The sequence below is a fragment of the Morone saxatilis genome, unplaced genomic scaffold (genome assembly GCF_004916995.1).
Source record: "Morone saxatilis isolate NCDOM2014 unplaced genomic scaffold, NCSU_SB_2.0 Contig15, whole genome shotgun sequence".
Taxonomy (NCBI): domain Eukaryota; kingdom Metazoa; phylum Chordata; class Actinopteri; family Moronidae; genus Morone; species Morone saxatilis.
Window position 1 is genome coordinate 14,837,271 of NW_023339707.1, and position 19,096 is coordinate 14,856,366.

General features: G+C 42.6%; 1 protein-coding gene across 1 annotated transcript in view; it reads right to left on the minus strand.

Annotated features, from left to right (window-relative positions):
- Positions 1-1,637: 1,637 nt before the first annotated feature.
- The window catches only part of LOC118323807 (ERC protein 2-like), a 150,077-nt gene continuing 132,618 nt past the window's right edge, over positions 1,638-19,096 (minus strand). Inside the window, exon 17 of the mRNA XM_035655836.1 lies at positions 1,638-2,949. The gene's annotated coding sequence lies outside the window, so the exon portion shown is untranslated. The remainder of the gene's footprint in view (positions 2,950-19,096) is intronic.

A 19,096-nucleotide genomic window follows, 5' to 3' on the forward strand; every position in this document is an offset into this window, starting at 1 on the left:
AATTGTGGAGAGGGAGAGAGAGAGAGAGAGAGAGAGAGAGAGAGAGAGATAGAGAGAGAGAGAGAGAGAAGGGCGGAACAGGCTGTAACAAAACAAGCGTCTCTATTACCTAAAATAAACTTATAAAGCACCCAAGGCTATTACCCTATCCATACCAGAGCAGAGTTAGGATTTTCACTGGCAGCAGATCGAGTTACTACTCAGTAAAATCAAGACAAGCAGGTCCATATCGTGTGCTTATACAGGCTGCTCTCATCACCTGAAGGCCTGCGAGCATTACGGTCATTACGGTAATTATTATTTTATGGTACATTATCTCAAAACATGCTGCAGGAATCCGCCGGCTTACAGTTCGATATTTTTCAATGAACCCGATGATGAGTGTCAGAGGGCGAAGTGTTTAATAGTTTCACGTGTGTCACTGTAGATTTCTCAGTCTGTACACACACTGAAGGCATTCAAGGGTGAAAGCCGTGTTATTCTCAATTGCGCTGGACAGAATTTCATCTGGATTGAGGAAATAGAGATAGAATAACAGTCGGCAAAAGAAGTAAAACAATGCTAAAATTAATGGAAGGGGGCAGTCACCTGAATGTCTGGCTGTGTGCCCAAATAAAGACTTGCCTCAGGTGATAGAGGGAGGAGAAAGGGAAGGGGAAAAGATTCATTCAGACATTTTTATTATACTGATCTTGTTGTAGCCTTTAGTCAAGTGCAGTCAATCTTATAGGTTTGCTACAGACTTCATTTAAAGTCAGTATGAGTTGAGTCTCTCAGGCCTTATTTAAATGTAGGGAGAATCTGTGTCAGTATTACCAACAGTGTGCTGTTGGGGCTTTTCACAGCACTCAGACAAGGTCTGGTGAAAGCTGTATTTACCTTCACATGTACTGCATATGGACACTGCACAATATTCTCATTTTAATATGTGTCTATTGAAACAAACTCAATTTTAAGCCCCTTTAGCGTGTCTGTGGAACACAAAATTAAAAGAACATAGCTGATTCCAGCCCCCCAAATTCTTTACAATAACTCATAATGCTTTTGGGAGAGCCGTCGTTTTGTCACATTTTTCCACAAGTCGCACATCTCCTTAAGGAATGAAACTCTTCGAGAGGCTGCGAATACCTGTGGCGGAATTGAGTGTGAAGTGCCCTTGCAAATCTCGCAAGAGTTCTGTACAGCTGATGTTACCGCAGTGGATGCTGGAGGCTGCAACTGCGTCAAAGAGCACTTAAAACATGCTCAGCCACATTTCTGATCCCTCACCATGCCTCACTTACCCCTCCCTCCTCCATCAAACTGCCCCTCCAACCCCCCCACCCTCCCCACGTTCCCCTAGGAAGAAAACTGGGCAACATCTGGCTGAGTTTATGAGAGTGAGAGAGAGAGAGAGAAAAAGAGAATTGGTAGACCATGAAAACTAGGGAGAATTCTTTCTTGGGCAGTGCAAGAGTCTATTGTTGTAGTTGCTATTAGTGGCGGTGAAACTTTAATCTTGTGAAAATACCCATTGTTGCACTCACATTTACCAATACACTGCCGATGTCAATGTTCACATTATTGTCTTTTTGATAAAACACATATTGCAGTTCTTGTGAAAACAACTTTTATTCAAACAACAGAAACAAGCTGACCACTGCAAAACACTGTGGAACAAGTCATGGGTGAATACGGTTACCCCCAAACTTTTACAGTCCTTACAGTCATAAAACCACACACACATGCACACATTGTACAAAAAAACTGTACATATTAGGTAAGGACCAAGTGGAAATACTGTTATACCGTTGATTCAAAACACGATACTGTACCTCATCGTCACCTCAGGACAACCTACAGTACAGTGAAAACAATAATGACACAGTGCTTTAAAATGCAAGTCACTTCATTATAAACAGATTAGCCACTCAGATTCACAGGATCAATAAATAGACAACAAAATAATACATCACTCATCAGCATAATAAGTCACACACAGCTGTTCAAACTTTGAAAAAAAAAAAAGAGTGGCACTCAAAACTGTTTCGGATGTAGAAAAGCAAACAGAACATGATATTGGTTAATTAAACAAACGCACAGCAGGCTAAAAGAACACAAGGAGAAATATATAAACAGACTGTTCTTACAGTAAGCTGGCTGATTTGAGGTCAGCGGTGTTTCCTTCCCTGTTAATAGAGGTTCTGATTTTTAGAGAAGGTGTAAGCTGATCCTCAAACTGTTTGTGGGGCATTTTAAGCCCGAATTTGCCTTTTCTTGTTGATCTCTCCACAGGAAGTGGGAGATAGTCAAACAAATGAGGGCGGCTTACTGGGTAGTCCAGATGATTCAGATGCAGTCCCATGTCAGTAATTTGTTTCAGCAGACAGGGTTGTCTCCTTTGGCACGGTACATTGAGAAGGTCTCTGTGGATTGTGGATTTTGAGGTCCATGTTGTGATATTTACAAAAAGTTCGCTATTTAGCTGCAGAAGTAAACACATTCATGCCATCAGAAACCAGTCCAGGATTGGCATGGGTTTACGGCTAGTTCCACCGGCTCTGCTTAGCCACACTGGTAGTCGACAGCGGTGGAGTGATTGTCGGTTGATGTGAAGCCAGAACTCTGTAGCACCGCAGTACTGTAAAATGAATCCAGCTCCCAGTCTATTGAAAACAGCAAGGGAAAATGAAGGCAGTGGACTCCATGCCAATACGCTGAAGGCCCACACTGATGACTGATGCCACTGCATTTGTCAGTGAAGGTGACATTTATCGGTAATATGGAGAACTTCTGACCGGGCTGAATTCTGAGCTTGTCCGCAATACATACAAACGGTGGTTCCTGGAGTATATGTGCATATTTATATGTATGTCTGATGGTCACGATGGTAGGGAGGTATGGGTCGGTTGCGTGTGTATGCTTGCACTTGAAGCTCTTGAACCTCTTGGTACCTGGCTCTGTGAGCAGCTGTGGAAAGAAACATTGAGAAAAAAAAATCAGTATGAGAGGTCAACCGCAAATAATGAGAAACAAATGCTAAAACCCACACAGGGATATGAAGATGCATCACTTAGCCAAGGATCTTAAGTTGTTTTTAATTTCCTCAGTCGTCTCCTAAAAGGTTACATCACATAGTTACAATACTCGGACCAACAGAACTCAGACACTCAGGTCCAGTGCAGATATTTAGTTTTTTTCTTAGCTTTAGGTTGACCATTTTCTTTCTCTAACTGTCTGGCGACCTTCCAGAGCTCCTTAAGAATGCTCTAAATGCAGTTGGCAGTAACCAAAACATCAAGTGCTCATTAATAAAAAAGAAAAAAAAAAACGATTGGAATGTGTCTGTTATTCAGGCCGCACAGCAGTCAGCAACAACTCACTTCTTTCCTGAGGGTTAGGGTTGTGAAAAAAAGAGAAAACAATGATGTATGTCTAGCTCGCTGGGGGCGCCTCATTGGCTGAGCAAACAGACCCCAAAATAACTACCAATCACTGACGACGTTATCATCACTCAGAGAGGGCATAGTGAAAGAACTTTGATACAATCTTTGCATGTTGGGGACCCGAGACGTTGCCAGGTAAAGTGGGGGGAATATGTTGTAATAGAGATGATTTGACCCCAAAATCTTGAGTTTGAGGGGATAACCCGTATTTAACGACAGCATCTTGTGTTGTGCATAAAGGGGAATGTCAAATTGTATGTCAAGTTCTGCAGGGCTGCTCACACTCTTCCTGTCTTACTCTGATTGGCTGCCAGGCAGAGAAGGACCATCCATTACAGCCAGGAGTAAATAAACACGCACAGCAATTAAAGTGCCATCATTTGTTATGCAACACAGGGTGTGTGTGTGTGTGTGTATGTGTGTGTGTCGATGTGTACACACAAGCTTGCTTGCGTGCAAGTTTCCAAATGTGTGTCTGCGCGCTTAGATGCATGTGTGTGTGTGTGAATTTGTGTTGCGTTGGACGCCATTCTCAGGTTTCTTTGCCGTCGTCTGCACTTAAATTAATGATTTGGGGGCCAGAGAATCAACAAATATGGCCCCCGGCAGGGCATAATGGAGAGCACGACCTGCCTTTGGATGTGTTTGAAGACCGCTCCTCTTTCTTCTCTGTCAACACCTCACTACCTCCACACAACAGACGCATTCACTACACAAACTCACGTGTGACGCCTGTGTTCATGTTGTTAATGAGGAAGTGTGTGTCGCTACGTGGTCATGAACGTGTGTACGCTTATCGGCCTATGATTATTTTACATGTCAGCATGTTGTGACAGAGTGTTAAAATAATATGGAATTTTATGTTTCTGAGTGTAAGTACTGCATTTGTGGTCATTATCATCATTATGTCCGCTTTAGAAACATGTGACAAAGCAAAGCATATTATATCAGCCATGAAAGCTACAACCAGGCTCTGGATAATTTAGTGAGCTCAAATGGCTCTGACGGGCTGCTTAAAGCCTTTTCAGTCCAAAGGTCACTGTCCACCATTTTCTGCATTATCAGCTGCTAAAGGCAGCAAAAAAAGATGTGCGCTACAGGTATACCACAATTCACAGAAGAAGTCTCAGAAGTTGTACACGAGGCAGCACTTTTCTGGATCTGATTCAAAGAAAATTGTAGAATTTGAATATGCAATAAGTACATTATGATTGAAAACAACTGAAATTAAACCAGCTGTCCTGTTTGTGTCCTTTAAGTGACTTTTTCTGATTGATTTCTTTTTCTCTTCTTTTCTTTTTGATATTTTTCTAGTGTTGGGATGATGTTTGATATAAAATACCTGCAGACAATTCTATAGGCTGCAATGCACAAGAGAGGACATTTGCCACAAAGTTGTAAACACACATAGAGATTCCATTTATCCAACAGAAAGTGGCGATGTGCAGCAGTTCTGATAAATTTAGGAATCTGATAAATTGCACTGTAATATCCAAACCGTGACCTGAATCTTCACTGGGACGGCTACTGATAAAACTAATATTAACACTTGACACTCACTCCAACAGATCAGATACAGCCCTCCCATTTTACATTGAGCCACTTCACCTAAAATGAGTTTAGGGAGGGGAGACAAAAAGCACATTTTCTAATGGCTTTAATCAAACATGTGAATGTATATATTTCTGTCTCTTTTGGGATTTGTTTCAGATCACGACTGTACAGACTGTTCTTTTAAATCTAAAAATTGCTGTCATATCAATGCATACTAATGAAAAAATATAATTTCCTTCTCCCTCTTGCAACACTCAGCCATCATCTGTCTCTAAGTTAAATCAGCCATTCCTATCTTCTACTCCCTGCGTAACCCTCATCCTCCTCCCCACTCCTCCACTCTCAGTGTGCTTGATGGTGGGATCAGACAGGGTGAACACTTTCTCATATTAATACTCCTTTAGCCTGCATCTGGAGACAGGAAAATGATTGACTTATCAAAATTTGCAAATGCCCTCTGCAGAGACAGAGGTCTGGTTGAGGTGAAAAAACATTTATACTGCCTTGTACTCCTGTGTTAATTTTGTGACCAGTATTGTGTATCTACATACACAACATACCAGGTAAAAGTTCTTGTAAGTGGATAGGTAATCTAAATGAGGCTGTAAGGTGTCTATTTTGTTAGTCCACCTGTATTTCTCCCAAAACCTACTGGTCTTTCTGTCCAACTTTCTGTCTTCTTCCTGAGGATTGGGTATCAGGCCTGAGAGTCTGGATTTGAGCGGCTGAACCCCCTTCTTGTCTTTAAGTGCTACTAATATAAACTGCCTGTTAAATGGATCCTTGCAGAGTTTTGGGACCACCAATGTTAAAGTGCTGCTCTTTCACTTGGAATTACCCTGTGGTTGGTGTCCTTTCACTCCTACAGAAAAAAGAGAAACACACCAAATTCAATTACCAGTACAAAGATTGGTACTTGGTACCCCCCCGCACCTCGGGCCCGCCCCCCCCCATCGCCCCGCCTCACCTCACTCTACCACTCTACCAGAAGGAGAGATGTAAAACAAGCCATTCGGTGGTATGAAGGGGCAGATACTGGGGTAAAATAAAGGGAGAGAGAAGTGACAACTAGCAGCAGAGTGGATTTTCTCACTGTTCTGTCTGAATAGAAACACATGCAAATACATATTTCTTTTTGTTGAGATACTTTGTGAACGCAGGCCTTGTATGTGACCACCATATCGTGTTTCTAATAGGATAGTCTATTTAACCTCAGAAAAGGAGGTCAGAAGAGAAGCAATTTTGACTAAACGTCTTACAATGAAAACAAATCACTGCTCTTATCATATGTCAGATTTATTGACTGCAGTGAGTGAAAATAACCCAGATTCAACATGCTCATTGATGGTGAAATAAAAGACATCATGCAGCACCTCTATTGCTCTATTGCAAGATAGTGTCTAAGGTAATCTATTACAGCAAATGGGATTTTAAAAAAGCAGTCAAAATTTGGTTCCAATTCATTGATCTGATGTTACGGGTTCCCACGAGCTAAAAACTCAGATTTCGTATTAGATGGGTAAAAGAAATGTTTTAAATGTGCGCACATACTCATCCAATCTTTTCGAAACTATAGCCCTTTAAAACCCTTAAAAAATATGGTCTACATCAAGCCATCCCAGGAAGAGAGAACATCTTCTCTGCAACAATTGCTTCAAGAGCTCGCTCTTTCTTCCCTGCATTTCTTCTCTTTCTTTTTTTCTGCTTGACTTTTACAACTTCCTCCTGGTTGGGGCTGCAGCTCTAACCCAAACAAAACTCCATTTTTTAGTTATTGGCCCTCATGGCATGTAATGGAGAATCAAGCTAATTATCCCTACAGCTGTTTTCACTTGCTTTTTATGTAAGCAATACCTGGCTGATCCAGAGAGCAACAGTGAGGCCCTTCTTAGCGCTACAGGCCTCCAGGCCGGCTGGAATTAGAGAGCAAAATGCCAGGTTTCCCCACCCCCCGATACTGCCTGTGTGTACCCCTGCACCCATCTCCCAGCACACAACCCAACCCAACCCAACCCAACCCAAACCCAGCCTGACACCACCCCCTGCACACCCAAAGCTTCCATTTCCACTCCCTCATACACCTCTCAAAACTCCCTCTTTGATGTTAAACAAAGCTGCCCTTGACAGTTAAGATGGATCTGTATGACAAGCGCTCATTTTCTTTCACTGATGGTCCCTGGCAATTAATGAAGAAGGTGAGCTAGGGTGTGGCTCGGATTAAATGGTAAGCATCTCCTGCTGTCACAAGACTAGAAAGAGAGTAAGGAGTGCAAAAAATTTGAAGGAGGGAAAGAAAGACAGAGGGGTAAAGGCAAAGAGTGGGAGAGAGGGGGGTAAAGAGTGAAAGAAAACAATCCCTCAAAGGCTAATTACATAATTTCCTTCATCTGAGCAAACACATGCTGGGTGAAAGCAAGTGTGAGCAAGCCTCACAGATGCCAGGCAGAGAGGTGCTGAGGAGACCTACTAACACAGTCTACAACTGCTCTCAAGCAATGGACAGTCTGTGCGGCAAAGGCACAATGTTGCCCCAGATCTCTCTACAGTGTTTGTAGCTTTTGTGGGATTCATATCCAAAACCTTTGTATTGATCCTCGCTTCTCCGGCAATGTAAGGGGAAAGTGACTCAGAGGAGATAAACAATTGCTGGTGTAATGTTTCCCTCATTACAGTTCATTCCTCACTGCAGCCAGAAATCTGTTCAGTACAAACACCACTAGGTGGAGTTGACTGTTGATGAAAAAAAAAAGAAATCTCATGTATCAAACTCATTAAATTCCCATGGAGAGGCAGCGTGCCTCTGTAAGTGAGTCAGACACCGTGTAGGCTTCACATGTGCCATTTCTGAAAGCTTTCTTCTTGTTCAAACACCAGCGTGCATCGGCTCCTTGTGTCTTCTCAAACTGACATCTGGTTTGATATTAACAGAGACAGAGAGGGGGAAAGAGACACTGGTAGCAATTTTAAGACTTCTATTATTTCAGCTAAATTATAGTAAAGACTCTGCCAGCTACAAAAAGTAAAAGAGCAATCCCTCCCTTGAACTCTCTCCCTCTCCCGTTCTCTCTTTTCTCTAATCCTGTGAGGAATGATGGAGGGCTCTCTGTGGAATGGTGGTGAGTTTCCCGAGTCCGGCCAAGGTGTGCCAATGTAGAAATGATACGGGTGGAATCTGCAGTACCTACTCCTAATGTGGAGGTTGTTTTGACACATTTTGTCCACACAAGCCCCCCTGCACCCACACATATGTATGTCCATATTCTTGCATAAAAATGTTGAAAATCAGAATCACAAGAAGAATCACAAAAGGCAGGTTGAAAAAAGTGTTATTGGCAGGACATGTTCAAATATTCATTTTATCACTTAAAAGCCCCTAGGCGAAAAAGAAACTATGTTCATAAAAGTGCATAATGTTCATGCAGGTCCAAAATACAGGTTTGCGCAACAACAATAAAAGGTGCAGGGAATTCTCTCTGCTCCCAAATTCCTTGCTCCTCCTCCCCCACTCTGTCTCTCTTGATCTGTCTCTTTTAGCGCTCAGAAGTTCTGATCTCTGATTAATCTCACTCATTTACTCCTTTAAGCCTTTTTTTTGTCTTATCACAGAATTCCTTCTCTTTTTCTGTGTCTCGCTCTGAGCACAGTATGGCAGTGCTTATGTTATTGAGAGAAATGTCGAGAGCTCTACTGTGGGCCAGCTGCACTTGTGTCAAAGTCTGCCTGTGAGTGCCCGTGTGGCTGCGTATACAACCCACCAATGCACCTATTTTTCATAATAAGAATAGTGCTGGGGACTCGGTGAGCTTGTGTCTCATGCCAACACCTTGACCTGGAGCTAAACCTCGAAATGGAGCGGCGGCGGCCCATCAGAACGCAGGCCGAAGAGCCTTGAATGCGCCTGCATCCTGACACCAGTGCAGGCCCAGCCAGGCAGGGGAGACAAGTGAAACTCGAGTCCACATTAAAGCACCTCCATCAGGTAGGAGATCAGGGGAGGCCTCCATGCTCTCAGTGTCTGCGGGGGTCCGGGCCTCTGAGGCCCTATCTCACCTCCATCTGGAAAGAGAATCTGAGGGTAGTCTGATGGTCCGATAAGAGGCCATGTCGACTGACACGGTAACAGCCTCTCACCCCCATTCGCAAAAACAGGAGTGGGTGCAAGTCTAGCTGTGGTGTACTCTCATGCGGGTATGGGAGGGAGGGTGGAAGACTTGGTGTGTGTGTGGGGGGGGGGGGTGCATGGTGGCATTCACTTTGCTTTGAAGGTTTAACCCAGTACCCTGAAATGTGTGTACAGGCGCTAAGCTTGCAGAAACAAGTTTATAGTGTAACATGCAAATATTAAGACCTTCTCTTGTGCTTTCTGTGCTCTTTGTTGCAGTCTTCTTTGTCGAAAAGCTACACGCACTCAAATGTGGGAAAAAGACATAGTGGACATGATGTCATAATTCATATTTGTGCTTTATAAGTGAGGAAAGTTTCCATGCAGGAGATACAGTGTGGGCTGGAGTCAAGACCTTGTTCCCGAAAGATGGAAAAGAAGGACAGAGAGCCAGCCACAACTGGTGAAAGGCCTACTCTGCACTAACCGCAGTGATGCAGAAACATATCTTTATTCACAATAAGTATTTCTTCTCTACAACCTTTTTTTTTTTCTATATTTGTGTTTTCGTGTGTGCATATTACAAAAATGCCAGAATGCTCATTCAAGCGGTCACCCTTCCGTTGTTTTCTAGGGTGCTATTAATGCTCCACCCTTCTCTTGATGTCTTCTCAAGATGAGACCAACTCCACTGACCCATCAGTCCTCACTCCTGACCCGACTCGTTGCTTCCTCTCTCTCACTGCCCACAGACTCACAGTTTCTCCATCTGTTTTTTATTGTCCATAGTTCAGTTCCCTCTCTTAACTGATTTGCCCTTCTACCAAACCAGGCTGGAGACACAGGAGCATCTTTTTCCTGATCTGTGTTTTCTACAGTATAAAAACTTATTTGTAAAAGCCTGGACTGAACACACAAACTTGTCAGAATATAGACAAGAAAATCTACACTTTCTTTTAATAAATTGTGTCTCATTACTGAGCTTCATCTGGGCCATAGCAGATGGCAGATTTATTGGACATAATATGTAAGTAGACCAGGGAGTAAAGTGAGTAAAGTGTGTGTGTGTGTGTGTGTGTGTGTGCGTGCTTGCAATAAATGGGCACAGAGACAATGAAGCTGGAGCTTTGGATTTAAAATAGTTTAGTTTGGTCTCGTTTGGTTATCTCAGATTTTAGGATCTATTTAGGATCACTTGAACCAGTTAAGCAAATAAATGTGATCCTTCAGATCTCAATCTGCTCTGAAGGAAAAACAGGCTCACCTTCACAAAGGTGTGTGTTGGTGCGTGTATCTGCACCTGCATGTGTCTGTTTGCCTATAAGTCTCTATCTATGTGTGTGTGTGGTACACTTGTATCAACAAAATCTGATAATAATGTCTATTCAGTAGCTACAAGTATTTGAGGTAGACAAGTTCATACAGAGATTTACACAGTCAGCTAAGATTTATGTTTGGTCATCAAACATTAGAGCCCCTGCCCATCCAATGCTAACAATGTGTTCATTTATTCATTCAACCCTCTTGGATGAGGGGGTTAACTGATTTTGTTTTGTGGTTTATTCTCTCTTCGGTATGCAAGTGCTTCTTTCTTGCATATGACGGATAAGCTCAGCCCTTTTTCACTTCTCTTTATTAAACCAAATGCAAAATATGTCTCCAAACAGGATCTGAGACACAGTGACAAAGTTGAGGTTGATGTCAAGTGGAGTGAGTGTGTTTGTGCTAGCACAGCTGCAATGTGGTGCTTAATACTATTTAAGTCCAGTCTCAGGAAGAACCAATCATGTTGTTGGCCGAGTCAGTTTGGTGCTCCTGGGGTCAGTATAGCCCCGGGACATAAGACACATAGGATATACTCTGGGGATAAACAGGCAGGCTTTCACAATGCCTGGTGGTCTGCTAGTGATCTCTACCTCAGTCTGACCCGTGTCAATGTGTGAGAGAAAAGGGGTGAAGAGACATGTAAAGAAGACAACAACTACTTTTAAAGTTGCTAATTCTGAGAATTATTCTCTCAGAGGTGAGATGAAGTGCAGGAAATGAAATAGCTACAATTCAGTGTAAAGAGTGTAAAGGAAACATTTATGACTTAACAGAGTTTAAATTATGATGCATTCCTGGTTGAGTTAGAGTAAACCTAAATGTTATATCAAATGGAGAGGAGTGTTTTTGTGTCTGTCTTTGTGTTCGCATGTGTGGCAGGAACACCAGGTTGTGGGGTCCCACTGCCAGCAGGCATGTTGTGGGGCAATGAGAGGAGTGGGAATGGGGGTAATCAGAGAAGTGGTAGGGGGGAATTTTGTTTTTGGGAGTGGTATTCAACCTTTGCAGCCTCAGCGCAAAGAGATAGGGTGTGAGGTGGGGCAGTGTGGGTGAGATAGAGAGATAACAATCGACAGGGGTACCTGACGGAGCCCAGAAACATACACATTAAGTGAACAGTTACGATATCTGAGCCAGTAATGATTCCTGAGACTACTCTGAACTATAAAAGGCCTCTGGAGCCTAAAACCCTAAAACATGAACATTTTTTCACTACAACCAAAACCACTGACACTCCTTGTGCAGCCATCTTGAACCTTTAACAACCTTTAACAACGACACTGTGGAAGGCCCAGCCAGTGAAACTTAAATGGAGATACTGCGGATCGTAAATAAGCATCGTACAAAGTGACAGAGGTTTGGCTCTGGGTGCGGATAGAGAGTAAATAATCCTCATTAGTTTTGACAAAGTGACTCATAGTTTTGTGATATTTACTGCCGAAACACACTGTACCCATTAAATAAGCACTGATAGAGCCATCCACACTGACAGCGCTAAGGCTTGCACTTAACATTTAGTCTTGCTGTGGGATTAATGCAACAGGTTATGATGCACTGGCTAGGCAAATACCCGTTGTTATGATAGCCAAGGATGATATAGTGTGCAGCTGGAACTATAATGTATTTAAACCTGTCCTCACTCTGGTTTTGAAAGTATGTGATGTGGAATATTGATGTGCTGGCTAAGTTAAGGATCACTTTTCAACTGTGGTTCATTTGACTCAGATAACTAGAACTCATGACGTGTTGTTCCAAACATCTTATTGATATCAAGACAGAAAAATAAACGCTGGTAGCTCGCCCTAAAATGACCTAAAAAGTGATTTAGTAAAGCGTGTGCAGACTTCCAGAAACTCATAAAATTTGCAGTATGAAATGTTGATGTGCGTATGTGTGTGTTTGTGTATGTCTGTGGGGAAAGTAGGCCCATTTTGTCTGGGTGGTGCTGGGAATAGTATCGGCTTAAGGCTGAAAGAATTCAGGCCTCCCAAGCAAGGTCATGTGCTGATGTTTAGTGCGAGCTTTCTCAGGTCACAGACTGTGACTTTCAACCATCACTCACATTACCCCACATCTTTGAGTAGTTCTGTTTAACTGGCATACACCACATCTCTCCTCCAGTTTGCTGTAATGACAGGTGACAGCCGTCTCAGTCCACTTACATAGTTGAAGGAGAAGTCAACCCAAATAGTCTCTGGACATGAAATGGACATCGCATAGTAGATGTGGTAGCCTATGGGAACTTTAAGTAGGGTCATTTGGCAAATGTTTGTAACATAGATTTAGATTCAACTTAAAATGTAAAATGTAGAAATCCTGGAAAGCACTTTTATGTCCAATGATAATATTCCTCTATTTAAAAGAATAATAAAAATAGAAATAGAAAATTATAGAAAAATACAGTTAAGAGTGGCTGGTTTTGGATTTATTTTTGCTTTTAATTTCCCTTAAACATTTATATAGGTAGTGAATAGATGAATATTATCATAGGGTAGGTTCACATTATGTCTTACTCACATGCCCCTATAAACATTGAAACAGGCTTTTCTTACTGTAATCATTCTTCCTGCTCTCTGCCCAAAGGAAGAGAAGGGGATAGAAAATCGAGAGACGTTGATTAGTGCAAAAATATATTGTAAAGCTTAGACTGAGATATGATTTGTGGGCTGTGGCTCAAGAGTTCCGTAGCTCCTAGTATGAAATTTTCTCTTTGGGCTTTCCTGGACAGTGTTTTCTTGTTAAGCTACTGACGGATAGTAACACAAAGAGATTTTTTTTTTTAAATATACATTATATTAGCTTCAGCTGAACTTTGGAATATATTTTTTCACAGAACGAGGACTGTCTTTTGTCCTCCATCACTTCCATTGGAATTGCATTAAGCCAGTATGAACAGGAGGTATGATTACAGCAAGCCAAACCTCATTCACTGCTAATACAGGCACCTGATCATTGTTTTAATACAGACTTGCAAAATTGTAAAACTATCCTTTAAGAATGTGTATTTTGAGTGAGATGCAATAGCTATGTAGGATGATGTTTCTATGGTTACACAAGCCAGCTAAGTGGTAAATGTGTGTAAATGTGCCCAGCAGTGGTTAAGCAAACAGGGATTGCTCCCTGGGATGCCCTGGCCTCACTATACCCGCTGCTTAGCTTGGCATCATCTCTGCTGCACACTGCATGGTAAAGCACCACCGTAGTTCTGATTCCTAAACTTTTGGTCTAACACTGCAGTAAAAGAAACATCACCATTTCTTTCCCTGGTTGCTTCAACTTAGTTCCTCCTGTAACACTGTACAGCTCACCACAATAAATTAGTATCAGGCCCTGTAACTGCCAGTGCACATGTGTACAGTGTTTGTGTTACATGGGTCGTGTTTCACAGGGATAATTGCATTGTGTCTCTCCCCACCTGGGCTCTGACACATGTTCAACAGCTCAGACAGACACGCCCAACCTAACACACTAATGTTGGACTGTGACAGCACAAAGAAAGAGAGGAAGAGGGAGCAAGAGACTTAGTGCTCCTCTCGTCTCTCATGTCACAGTTATAAAGGGACAGTCTGAGGTGCTATATGTCTTTTCTCACATCCACGAATCCACCAACATGCAACAATGACAGAAATGTCATGGGCATGGTTGTATCAGGTCCAATTTCTGCTCCTAGAAGTATGGACACAACGATAAAGGAGAATAAGCTACAGTACATTGCTGTCCTGTTTAATTCCATACCTACCTCTGCACATCTGTCTTTTAGTAACAGCATGGGTAACCTTGGCTTTGACTGCAGGACTAAGTGGCTTTTTGACTCCAGTTAAAACTCAATGCAATGGCTTCTGCAGTAAATATTACAGAAAATCCCCTCCAATTTAAGATTTATGTACACTTACAAGCACATTCATAGCACATGTAAGGAAGCAGAAAATGACAAAGACAGAACAAGAAAGGGAGAATAAGAGAAGGAGAGAGAGAGAACAAGAGACAGAGAGACACAAACAAGCAGTGATGTTTAAAAAAAATGAGTGTAATAACAGTGGTTAAGGCGTGCTCTTTCATTGAGTAAATCTGGCCGGGGCTATTTCACACTGTAGGAATCTCCTGTCGACCAGATCAAAGGCTCGCCAAGAGACAGGGTTCATACAGAGCACAAGGAACAGGTGACAGCTCCGACACACACAGAGGCATTTACACACGCACACACAAAACCTTCTAGCACCAACAGCACACACACATATTTGAATGAACACACAGTGAGATCAGAAAAGCAGAGAGTGACAGCTCCTTTTGTGTCTAGATGAGCCTGTGGGGAAGTCTTTCTGAGGAACTACAAGAAAATCCATACGTCTATCATCTGAGCTTTAAAAACCACTTAAAGAGAGTCAATACAGGCTACACACACACTAAGTATGCAGTGGGTATGACAAAGTACATTCAGACTTTACAAGTATGAGCGTGACATGTACCATATGAGTAGAACATTGATGAGACTAACACATGTACAGTGGACATCTAGCTATGAATGGTATAGGAAGCATGTGGGACTCGAGTGCAGCCTTATGATGGATAGATCTAATATAGAGTGGGCCATATCCAGAGGGGGTGAACATAAGGCTATGTCATCACTGGCCCATCTCTCTCCATACCTTCCATCACTTTTCACTCCCTCCTATAAACAGCAGGATGGGGGATACTGTAACTCCCACACACAAGGACACACAAACACACACACAATGACACATGCACTTGCAGGAAAACACACAGGGATTCAGGCATATGTGCACACAGACCTACTCATTTAATTGCAGTAGAGTCCAGACATGCACACAAACGCATGCATGCATATACACAATAACATTTTCAAAAAGAGAAATTAATCCCGGGTGGTCTCAGACACAGCAATGTTTCCACTTGAGAAAGCTCTGGTTTTGAAATCACGCGATGCAGTACATACTGGGTTAGTACATACTGTATTCACACACGCACACACACACACACACCAACTGTAGAGTGATTTCAATGGAATAAAATAAAAGGGAAATAAATGTGTATAGTAGAGCATGGAGACAGAATATATGACTGCAGGGCTTCTGGTGTACACTCAACATCACACACCCCACCCTCTCGCTCTGCTATTCAGTCCCAGCCCGTATCAATCTAAGATGCTGTATGTTTAACATGGGAATGTCCCACCTTAAACATTGCCATTATGGCCAATAGCTCTCTGTTTTCATAGAATATGAGAAGATTACACAGCACTATGACGGGCCAATTACGTTCTTCACTAAAACATACCTCTGTACCAACAACTCTCTAATGATGATGGCTTAAACGTTTTCACCAATAGAGCCCTTTCAGCTGCCCGGGCAGTCACACACAAACATACACACTGCTGGTATAGTTAAATACACACACATATGGGTACACACACATACACAGCCGCAGATGCTGACTGGGTCAAATTGAATCCTTGTGTTAAGTGTAAAGAGCATCCCTCCACACCACAAAGGGCTGTCTGTTTTTGTGTGTGTGTGTGTACGGCATCCCCATGGGCCAACTTCAGCAATCAGGTCAAGGATTGCTTAGTATTGGAACTGAGGAAGAAAGAGAGCGAGACTGAGACCGTCTAGAAGTGCCAGCCTTCCTCTCACATCTTCTCAACATCCTTTCTCCATCCCCCTCTCCACTCAAACCTGTGTCACCTCTGACCCAGGTCCAATTCACTACTGTCATTATGCAATTAACACCAATTAAGTCATTTGGCTGTAAGAACGTGTGTGTGCGTCTGCATGTATGTACGTGCATGCTTGTGTGTGTGTGTGCCCTGAGCATGTGTGCACGCACGCATGATAGGGCAATTACAGCAGCACAAGGGAGCCTTTTGGAAGCAGAGAGCACTGCAATCAACCAATCAGCCTTCAGATGGCTTTGACATGAAAAGAGAGTGTGGCCCCTGCTAACCCCGGGGGTCAGCCCCAATTTACTCTATTTACCCACTCAGGAATGACTCTCTGTGTGTGAAGAAGTAGACAGAGAGGGAGGGAGAGGGAATGATGAATAGGTATGGAAATATCTAAGTTAGTGAGCGGGAGCTAAATGAAAAAATAAAAAAAGGGCGAGGGGAAGGAAAGGAGGGAGTAGAGGGATGAGAAACCTTGGGGTTGTTAGGCAGGTGAATTGTAGGGGATGGGAGGTTGGGGGAAGTGGAGTTGAGTGGAGAGAAGGGGATGTGGGGAGAGGTCTTCAGGTTGTGTTTGCAAAGCTAAAAGGCCAGCAGTTGGAGCCCATTTGCTAACAATTTCCCCTTGGAGAGTGGCTCTACATACACACACACACTCCAAACACACTTTTCCTATTCTACAGAGCACAGATGAGGAATGACAACTTTACACTTGGCTGGAGCTCTTAAACAGTTAGATGCTCCATCATGATAATAGGGCTGTGTCTGCTAAACAAAATGTAAAAAATTACTAATAGAACAGAAAGGGATTATTAGATTAAGCAACTTTCTGTCAGTTGTTTGGATCCACCCTGTTTATAAAACCATACTTTTGCATGTTTTGCATGTTTTATCCCATTATCCTTAAATTCTATATATAAATACAAATCATGTTTACATTACAGCTGACCACTTCCCAAAGCATACCTTAGTTTTTGGATTGATTGTCGATCTTACAGGCAGCCATGTGATGAAATGAAAGCTGCACTTGTAGATACTTGAAACATGCAACAACAAAAAAAAACAGGTAATCCATCTGTGAACAATATTTATTTTTTCTTTCTTTTTTTCTTGGCAAGTTGTTAATGATTGTAATGCATTTGGATGCAGGGACCATTTTACTTGGTGATGCATTTGAGAGCACTCGAACAACAAAGAGTCATCTGCCAACAGGGCCTGAATTCATGTGCTATGCTGTCAGAATATTAAACTCAGAAGACAAACAATGAGCATACAAAGAGGCTGTAAAAGGGTAATGCAAATTTGCCTGTTTCTCCCAATAAAAAAAAGTTACTGACATCTCAGAGCATTCTTCAATGTCCCAACTAGAAGAGCCTTCAAAACAGTTGCTGTATAATCATACATGCATAATGTAGAAACAATAATGTAACTTTATCAAAAAATACAGATGTAGTAGATTTCCTGAAATCTAAAACAAAATTGAAGTACTTAGTTTGTTTAATTAGTTTAACTAGTTCAAATGAATGGAAACCAATGTTGGCTGCCTGAACAGTAGTAAAATTTATCTTGTGGTATTTTTGGCAAAATGGTTGGCATGGATGTAAAAATGTGTGCTTTTTAGTTTATTGGATAAAACATATGAAAGCACTGATGTGGTTCCATAACAGCTGGATCTCAAAATCCCACAGACAAAAGACAGTTTGTTTACTTGGTGTCACATTTGACAGGGTTAGGGTTGACCTGTATTGATTTTACAATTAAAAAAGTCACTGTTTGCGTAGCTCTCCCTACAGAATTAACCAACCCGCTGATCAATAGCCCAGCTGTGAGGTCTGGTGCCAGGGCTGGGCTGCAGAGTAGTGAGTAAAATACAACAGGACCAGTCAGCCCCTCATCACACCAAACAACCTCCTGGCTACAGAACAAGGGAAGGCAGAAAAACCAGAAACAGGCAGAGAAACTTAAAGAGAAAAGAAAGTAAACACAGATGCTCAGTGTTTCCAGTGCTCCTGGTCAATAATATCACATATCTGACAAGAGGGACACAGGTTATTCTATATCTATTGTGTGTGTGCACGTGTGTATGTGTGTGTGTATCAGAGCAAAACTGTCCTGCTCCAGGGGTCTTAGATGTGGACTGTAATCAGGACCACATGACTCTGCCACAGGAAGTCCTCCAGCAAAGGACAGGAAGCAGGAACACAAGGACCACATCATTAGTCTCGCTAGTCCCAAACCCCACAGCCAATGGGAGCCTTGGACACGGTGGGAATGGGCGTGGGTGGTGGTGTCTCCACGAGTGTGCTCCAGTACTATACATTTGTATTTGTTTGTGTGGAGCCTGCAGGCTGGTATTAATGACTTATTTGTTTACTGAGTGTAATGAGTCCAGGTTGTGTGTGTTTAGTAGAGTAGGAGCAAAACTCTGGAGCAGGATTGGGCCTGCCGCCAGAATACCGGGGCTAAATAACTACAACACACACACACACAGATCCCCAGACAGTGAAGACAAATGAGAAACAAATGGTTCCATTGTATGGTATATACCTTGTCTCCCCTTCTCTCTGTCTTATGATGGCGCAGTGACACACACACACACACACACACACACACACACACCTCTCCCACCAACAGCCCTTCTACCACATTCCCTCTGTTCTGCAACCCATCAAGACTAACAGCAGGCCTAATTGTCTCTGTCGATGGCTTACACAGCGTGGCCAGTGCAAGGTGCAACCACATCCACTCCTCGCTGGCTGGCACACAGCTACCAAACACACTACCTTAGAAAAAAACCATTCGCTCTCTGGCGCCGGCCGTTAATGTGCTGTGTGGGTTATCGTGGGTGTGTGGCGCGGTGGTGCTGGTTTGCACGACGCTGTGTGTATCGTGTGGGGTCTCTGGTGCCTGTGTGGATGGTGTGTTAAAGAGGGTTGTTTAATTTTTTTTTTCTTCCTGTTGATGTTTGCGGCATTGGGGTTGGGTAGTGAGTAAAGGGTTGCGTTACGA